The sequence below is a fragment of the Megascapheus bottae genome, chromosome 29 (assembly GCF_031878675.1).
Source record: "Megascapheus bottae isolate mThoBot1 chromosome 29, mThoBot2.hap1, whole genome shotgun sequence".
Taxonomy (NCBI): domain Eukaryota; kingdom Metazoa; phylum Chordata; class Mammalia; order Rodentia; family Geomyidae; genus Megascapheus; species Megascapheus bottae.
The window spans coordinates 539,814-549,100 of record NC_143537.1 but is presented as its reverse complement, the minus strand read 5'-3'; positions in this window follow the sequence as shown (position 1 = coordinate 549,100).

Genomic DNA, 9,287 nt, shown 5'->3' with positions numbered 1-9,287 from the left:
GCCACTCAAAAGCTGCAGCTTCAACCCAGGCACCATGCCGTGTGGATGATGATGGAGGCGGGGCTGTCACCATGCTGTGTGGATGGTGATGGAGGCGGGGCTGTCACCGTGCCCTGTGGATGGTGATGGAGGCGGGGCTGTCTCTGTGCTGTGTGGATGATGATGGAGGCGGGGCTATCTCTGTGCTGTGTGGATGGTGATGGAGGGGGGGCTGTCACCTTGCTGTGTGGATGGTGATGGAGGCGGGGCTGTCACCATGCTGTTTGGATGGTGATGGAGGCAGGGCTGTCACCATGCTGTGTGGATGGTGATGGAGGAGGGGCTGTCACCATGCCCTGTGGATGATGATGGAGGCGGGGCTGTCACCCTGCTGTGTGGATGGTGATGGAGGCGGGGCTGTCTCTGTGCTGTGTGGATGGTGATGGAGGCGGGGCTGTCACCCTGCCGTGTGGATGATGATGGAGGCGGGGCTGTCACCATGCTATGTGGATGATGATGGAGGTGGGGCTGTCTCTGTGCTGTGTGGATGATGATGGAGGTGGGGCTGTCACCATGCCCTGTGGATGATGATGGAGGCGGGCTGTCACCATGCTGTGTGGATGATGATGGAGGCGGGGCTGTCTCTGTGCTGTGTGGATGATGATGGAGGCGGGGCTGTCACCATGCCGTGTGGATGATGATGGAGGCGGGGCTGTCACCATGCCATGTGGATGATGATGGAGGCGGGGCTGTCTCTGTGCTGTGTGGATGATGATGGAGGCGGGGCTGTCTCTGTGCTGTGTGGATGATGATGGAGGCGGGGCTGTTACCATGCCGTGTGGATGATGATGGAGGCGGGGCGGCTGTCACCATGCCATGTGGATGATGATGGAGGCGGGGCTGTCACCATGCCATGTGGATGATGATGGAGGCGGGGCTGTCACCATGCCGTGTGGATGATGATGGAGGCGGGGCTGTCACCATGCTTTGTGGATGGTGATGGAGGCAGGGCTGTCACCATGCCATGTGGATGATGATGGAGGCGGGGCTGTCACCATGCCATGTGGATGATGATGGAGGAGGGGCTGTCGCTATGCTGTGTGGATGAGGATGGAGGCGGAGCTGTCACCATGCTGTGAGGCGTCACTTCTGGGCCTGTTGCTGGCCTGACCTCTTTAGTGCCTGTGTCTCAGGTAAGCCAGATGGGGTTTTCCAGTGGACTGATGCCCAGCAGACGTTCCTGGAGCCCGTAGGGCAGGGCCGCACTGACAGGTGCCTCCGTGGATGGCCATGGTTGTTCTAAATAACTTCTGGTAAGGCCTGGCACAGCATTGCAGAGGCAGGAGTGGGCTCCGGCGTCCCCCAGTCAACTCTGCACCCTGTCCACCGTCACACCCAGGGCTCGCGGGGTCCTCTCTGCACTGCACAAAGAACCCTCACACCAAGAATGCTCAGAAGCGGAGGCCCTGGAGGCCGTGGGCCATTGTCACGCACGGTGCAGTCACCACAGCCCAGCTCAGAAGCCCTGTCCTTCTGTTTGAACTTGGCCCACTACAATTCTGGTTTTTGGTCATCTGGGTTGGAAAGCAGGATCTGGAGCATCCTGAGCAGCACAGGAATGGGTCCCAAATCCCAGACTCCCAGGAACATCCCTCCCCAGACAGGCTGAGGCCTGATTTGCACAGCCCACACTGCTGCCCTCCTGGGACTGCTTAGTCCCTCTCAGCTCCCCTTAACTGCACTTTTGGCACACAGATTGGAGTGGCAAGGAAAGCCTGGGCTAGCTTGGTGGCTCTGTCACCCTGTGACTGGGTCTGGGTCTGGGCTTGGCAGGTCTGTTCACCCCGTGACTGGCTCTGGGTCTGGGCCTGGCCTGGTGGGTCTGTCACCCTGTGACTGGGTCTGGGTCTGGGCCTGGTGGGTCTGTCCACCCCGTGACTGGGTCTCGGCCTGGCCTAGTGGGTCTGTCACCCCGTGACTGGGTCTGGGTCTGGGCTTGGCAGGTCTGTTCACCCCGTGACTGGGCCTGGGCCTGGCCTGGTGAGTCTGTCCACCCCATGACTGGGTCTGGGTCTGGGCCTGGTGGGTCTGTCCACCCTGTGACTGGGTCTGGGCCTGGCCTGGTGGGTCTGTCCACCCTGTGACTGGGTCTGGGTCTGGGTCTGGGCCTGGTGGGTGTGTCCACCCTGTGACTGGGTCTGGGTCTGGGCCTGGCCTGGTGTATCTGTCGCCCCTGTGACTAGGTCTGGGTCTGGGTCTGGTGGGTCTGTCCACCCCGTGACTGGGTCTGGGCCTGGCCTGGTGGGTCTGTCCACCCTGTGACTGGGTCTGGGCCTGGCCTGGTGGGTCTGTCCACCCCGTGACTGGGTCTGGGCCTGGCCTGGTGGGTCTGTCCACCCTGTGACTGGGTCTGGGCCTGGGCCTGATGAGTCTGTCCACCCCGTGACTGGCCCTGGGCCTGGCCTGGTGGGTCTGTCCACCCCGTGACTGGGTCTGGGCCTGGGCCTGATGAGTCTGTCCACCCCGTGACTGGCCCTGGGCCTGGCCTGGTGGGTCTGTCCACCCCGTGACTGGGTCTGGGCCTGGCCTGGTGGGTCTGTCCACCCCGTGACTGGGTCTGGGCCTGGCCTGGCCTGGTGTATCTGTCCACCCTGTGACTGGGTCTGGGTCTGGATCTGGGCCTGGTGCGTCTGTCCACCCTGTGACTGGCCCTGGGCCTGGCCTGGCGGGTCTGTCCACCCTGTGGCTGGGTGACACCTGGCTCCGGCCGGGAGGCCTGGTGCTCATTTACTCTGTAAGTGAAAAGGATATTTGCCCATTAATTTCAACTCCTGTGCTGCGGGCCCATGCAAGGCACAGCTAATATAATCTCACTGCCGACGACACTCAGAGGAGCAGAAAGGCAGTTTGTGGGGGGAGCAGGGTGGGAGGTAGGCACATTGAAGGGGATGTTAATATTCACTTTCTGCTGCTTGTCTGGTAGTCACTAAGTGGGGATTACATCTTCAATTAAGTAGCGGTAGAGGGGGAGTTGGTGATGTTTCACAGAGGAAAACTGCCGAAATCATACTTTAAAGAGAATAATTTTTTTTAAAAGCTACCAAAAAATTGAAAGAAAAGCCCAAGGGAAAAAAATAGAGGGAACATTTCTGTTCAGGGAATCCTAATATTTTGGCTGAACACATTATGTAAAATTAAATACTATTTTAAACCAAGGAGATATAATATCTAATTAAGTTTTTGTGGTTGATGGGCTTGGAGAGGATTGTGAATGTTACATCCATTGAACTGAAAGAAGCAGAAAAATTAAATAACGCTGTTCTATAGTGACTTTCAGCCAGACATGCAAGCAGATTTCCATGTTCTATATCCAGTCTGCCCCTACCTACAGCTCACTGAAGACATGCAGGAGAAAATGAGAATGTGCTCCATGAACTCATTATGCCTTAGAACCACCCCAAGGAACAGGTTTCAAGAGTTGACAGTCTCATTTCCGAGCTGTAACCACAGGCTCTGAGAGGCTCAGGGACTGTCACCCAGGGTCACCAGAGAGAAGAGTCATAAGAGCCATGGTCTTCAGGCGACCTGGAATGCTGGCCCCAGAATCCTCTCTGCAGTGAGACCAATGCTGGACTCTGAAAGAGGTACTGGGAATCGCCTCCCCCCCACCCCAGTGGCACCAACATGTTAAGGCTCTTTGGAATTTTAAGACTGTCCGTGGGAGGTACACACAAACCCTAGAAAGAAGATAACTTTTAAAAGAACATTTTTTATTAAAGAATTTATTAACATTGATTTTTATAAGAACATTGTTTTTTAAGGTTATCATATAAAAATATTTGAATGCACTTTATACGGCAATGTTTAAAGAGAAAGAAATCAAGAAACTTACTATATGCTAGGTATTGGTAGTGTGCCTGTAGTCTCAGCTATCTGGAAGGTGGAAGCAGAACTATCACCTGAGCCTACCAGTTTGGAATCATCCTGGGCAACATCACAAAATTCCATTAAAAAAAAAAAGAAAAAAGGAAAAAAGAAGAAAAAGAAAATCAGTGGGCAGACTGTTTGTTTGCTGGTACCCTGGCTTGAACTCGGGGCCCGGGCTCTGTCTCTGAGCCTCTCTGCACTCAAGTCTAGTGCTCTACCACTTTGAGCCACAGTGCCACTTCCAGCTTGTTCTGGATAGTTAATTGGAGATAAGAGTCTCACAGGCTTTCCTACCCCGGCTGCTGGCTTTGAACCAGGATGCTCAGATCTCAGATTCTTGAGTGGCTAGGATGACAGATGCCACTGCTCCTGGGATCAGAGGGCAGTTTGTTTTAAACCAATTATATCAAGAAGAACGTGAGTAAACCTAAAATACCCACAAGCAGCCACAGCAATACAGATGAAAGGGAAGACTTAAGATTCCTGTCATGTTTCCTTGGCTTTTCCCTTCAATGTCTGCAAGGGGCTATGCAGAGGAACAGCTACCCACTGCTTAAGACAAATTAAACTTCCATAATATCTACTTTGGTCCACAGCTTCTGACATTAAATAAAAAGAACTCCCCTGACATCTTCATACAGAGTGAAAAGAAATTTGGTCTAAAGGTTATTCAAAATGACAGTATTCAAATTATAATTTGGCAATAAGGAAGTGGTTTAAATAATTCAAAATGAAGCATGAGCTTCAAGAAGTTGTTCTTTGGTGGTCGCTTTTGTTTCAATCGCCACAAGCAAAAAGTCGATTTTAAAAATGGATCAGGGGCAGTGCTAGTGTTTCTGACAGGCATTTGCAGGCAGGATTCTAGAAATTGCAATCATTTAACAAAGTGTGCCATTAAAAGTCATAATAGGTCTAAGAGCCATTCTTGAAAGAACTTACTAAGTAATTTGACCTACATAATCATCTTGTTAAATTCATTTGATATCATGAGACAGTTTGTGAAATATGCATAGTACATTATATTAAAGAGAAAAGTACCCTTCAATTGGTATCTGATGTGCACTTTGCAATCACAGCTATTAGTTGTCTATAAAACTCCTAGACATGATTTGATTTGATTACTATTATATCATTTTACTTTGTAATGTATAGGGGGTGGAGATTGCTGGTCTGTTTTTGCTTACTAGGAAATACTTAATGAAGAATGTTTTATTTATGAACTTAAAGAGACACAGTAAATTGTTAGTGGCTAAACTGATGATTCTGCTGCCATACTTGTCAAAAATATAGCTTTACTTCAATAGCAGGGCGACTGTGGGTCTGTGAGTTGTATTTCCACAAGAAGTAAATACAGAAGAATCCTCAGAACAGAGCAAAGGAAGAAAGACACGAGCATTAAGAGAGTGCCTTCTGCCTACCAGGCTTTGGGTTCACAATACCACAGGCTGCACAAATACCACACGGCTATCTCGCTGAGTCCCACATAAAGCTGGACGTGACAGAAGAAAGCGGCCTGGGCTGCTAGGCTGAACACCCGGTTTCTGTCTAGCACTTTGCTTCCTCTGGGCCTCACCTCTGACGTCCTGGCAGCCACAGGCCACCACAGAGTCCATGCTTTCTCTAGTTTTAACCCTTTGAAGGGTATACTTGACCAGAATTTTACTGTGTATCCTGAGGCATAAAAACAATGGTCCTGGGGCCAGGAGTTTGGCCTACTGGTAGAGTGCGTGCCTAGCATGCATGAAGACCCCGGTTCGATTCCTTGGTACCACATACATAGAAAAAAGCTGGAAAGTGGTGCTGAGGCTCAAGTGGTAGAGCTCTATTTAGCATTTGTATTTGTATTATTTGCATTTCAGTTATATTTGCATTTTCTGATATTTCATGGTCAAATACTGAAGGTTCTAATTTAGGTTGCAGATGGAGCTATGGTTCGGGTGCTTCCTTTATTATTATTATTATTATTATTATTATTATTAATGTTAATCTGGGCACTGTCCCTAAGCTTTTTGCTCAAGGCTAGTGTTCTTCCTCTTAGAGTCACAGCTCCACTTCTGTTTTCTGGTGGTTAATTGGAGATAAGAATCTAACAGATTTTCCTGCCAGGGCTGGCTTACAGCTGTGATCCTAAGATCTCAGCTTCCAGAGTAGAAAGGGCGACAGGTGTGAGCCACGCCAGCTCTGCCCACCAGCCCTGGGCTTCCTTATTTTAATGCTTTGTAAGTTAGCGGATCTCAAACCTGGCAGAGCAGCTTGCTCGACAGTGCCCCCTGCTGTTGCTTGGTGAGTTTATCACTCCACTCCAAACAGCACGAACCAGGGCCTGAGCCGACCGTCAGCTTTTAGGGCTCTGAAATGAATGCAAGCAGACTGGTGCTCCCTGAACAGAACCCCAGGACTTCTCCTCCCACCTCCACTCCTTCTGGGCTCCCGGGAGGGCCTCTAGACAGCAACTGACCTCCTGTCCTCATGGGTCTAGGCACACCAGGTCCTGTCTTCCAGCCCCGTGCTGGGTGAACGGCTGGCCCTCCCTGGCTCAGCCGCTGACTCCAGGAGCAGCCTCCTCACTCGACCAGGAGTACTAACTCACCTCAGAACATGCCACCACTCACACTCCCCATGGCAGCCCTGCAAAGGCACAGGGCAGTGCCAGTGTGCGCCCCTGGCCCGCCTTCAGCCAGGGCTTCTTAGGTGTAATCCCATTCCCTCCCCAGGTCTTCAGGGCCCACGGCTCTGGCCTCTGCAGGGCAGCTGTTCTGCCCCAGGCCCAACATTCTGCAGCCTGGAGTACTCAGCTCAGGGCACCAGGAACGGAGTGTCTTACTAGACCACTCACTGTGGGCCATCTTCCCCTCCTCGAGTGACGCTCAGCCATCCACCGTTAGCTCTTAAACATGCTAATTAAAATATGCTTCAAGTACTTTCTAATTATCTCAGTTCCGTTCAGTTCAATTAGATTTTTTTTTTTTTGGTCAGTCCTAGAGCTTGAACTCAGGGCCTGAGCATTGTCCCTGAGCTTCTTATGCTCCAGGCTAGAATTCTACCACTTGAATCACGGCACCACTTCTGCTTTTTCTGCTTATGTGGTACTGAGTGAGGACCTAGGGCTTCATGCATGCAAGGCAAGCACTCTACCACTAAGCCATGCTCCCAGCCCTAGATACTAATCTTTTAAAATTATACACAGCACACATACTGACAGCCTACCAAATTAAAAAAAAACCACACTGAAAATATAGCTCAGTGGTAGAACATTGTGTACCTTTGGGAGGTTCTGAGTTCCACTCCTGCCCCCTTTCCCTCATCTCCCCAAACAAACAAAAACCCTTAGACTAATAGTACCTGCCAATCAAAGAAACTTTTAGTGTAACTTCGTGTCTTTCTTACGAGACCCTGGTAAGGCTCTTGTGAGCTTCTCTGTCTACCTTCCGCGTCTTTTTAAGATCTTCATTGAGGTTGGCAAGTTTAAAGACGTATCTATCTATCTGTAGTATACCACTTGACAATCTCATCAACATTTGCACTGAAGTGGATCAAGTGAGTTCACCTATCACTCACCCATCCCACTTACAGGGGGGTGTGCATGTACATGCGTGTATGCGTGATGTGCATGCAGTCACCGGGACTCAGTGACCTTCCTAGGAGAAAGCTCGCACCCTTTGGTCAGCATCTCCCCTCCACCTGTGGCTGCTGGTCCACTCCCTGCTTCTGTGCGATTCTGTGGTGTCCACTGTGTTGGATTCTTCTGCACGTGAAGGAAGCTTGTGCAGTATGTTGGTGTCTTCACACTGCTGCAAGAGGCAGGACTTCCTTCTCCTTAAAGGATGATTCTCCATTGTTTATTCACATCTCAGTTCATCCACTCCTGTTCCACACCTCAAATGACCTATCGAAAATTGTCTTTCAGATCCCATGCGAATATTTATCTTGGCCAATTTTAGCCCGGGCTTTCGGGAAGGCGACTCCAGAGGACACAGCTCCAGTGTTCCCAGCTCAGGGACTGGTAAAGCCCCGGGGGCTCCTCCGGCTCTGGGGACTGTCCCGACCTTCCAGATGAAGGCAACAGCGAGATGATGCCCGTGGCGGACGCATGAAAAGGCCTTAGATGTCTGTCACCGTGATCCACTGGTCACCAGCCACTCCAAAGCCCAGGATCAAGGCTGCGTGTTCTGGGGAAGTTCTTAGAGCAGAGCCTGCGAGGGGCTCTCCCCATCTGCAGGGAGATGGGACAAGATTCCTGCGGCGCCATTACTTTACCTGAGTGTCGGCCATGAGTGGGGAAGTGAGCAGTTCAAGGATAACAGATCCAGGTGGGCTTCTATCTGCGGTGCCCCCTCTCCTGGCCTTGGGGTGGGGTTCTACATCTACAGGGGGACCCCCATGTCCCCCGGCCTCGGGGTGGGGTTCTACCTCTCCGGGGGGGATCTCCCATGTCCCCTGGCCTCGGGGTGGGGTTCTACCTACCTCTCCGGGGAGGGGGTCACCCATGTCCCCCGGCCTCGGGGTGGGGTTCTACCTCTCCGGAGCGGGTCCTCCATGTCCCCCGGCCTCGGGGTGGGGTTCTACCTCTCCAGGGAGGGGGTCCCCATGTCCCCTGGCCTCGGGGTGGGGTTCTACTTCTACAGGGGGGTCCCCCATGTCCCCCGGCCTCGGGGTGGGGTTCTACCTCTCCGGGGAGGGGGTCCCTCATGTCCCCCGGCCTCGGGGTGGGGTTCTACCTCTCCAGGGAGGGGGTCCCCCATGTCCCCAGCCTCGGGGTGGGGTTCTACTTCTACAGGGGGGTCCCCCATGTCCTCCGGCCTCGGGGTGGAGTTCTACCTCTCCAGGGAGGGGGTCCCCCATGTCCCCCGGCCTCGGGGTGGGGTTCTACCTCTCCAGGGAGGGGGTCCCCCATGTCCCCCGGCCTCGGGGTGAGGTTCTACCTCTCCAGGGAGGGGGTCCCCCATGTCCTCAGCCTCGGGGTGGGGTTCTACCTCTCCAGGGAGGGGGTCCCCCATGTCCCCTGGCCTCGGGGTGAGGTTCTACCTCTCCAGGGAGGGGGTCCCCCATGTCCCCCGGCCTCGGAGTGGGGTTCTACCTCTCCGGGGAGGGGATCCCCCATGTCCCCCAGCCTCGGGGTGGGGTTCTACCTCTCCAGGGAGGGGGTCCCCATGTCCCCTGGCCTCGGGGTGGGGTTCTACTTCTACAGGGGGGTCCCCCATGTCCCCCGGCCTCGGGGTGGGGTTCTACCTCTCCGGGGAGGGGGTCCCTCATGTCCCCCGGCCTCGGGGTGGGGTTCTACCTCTCCAGGGAGGGGGTCCCTCATGTCCCCCGGCCTCGGGGTGGGGTTCTACCTCTCCAGGGAGGGGGTCCCCCATGTCCCCAGCCTCGGGGTGGGGTTC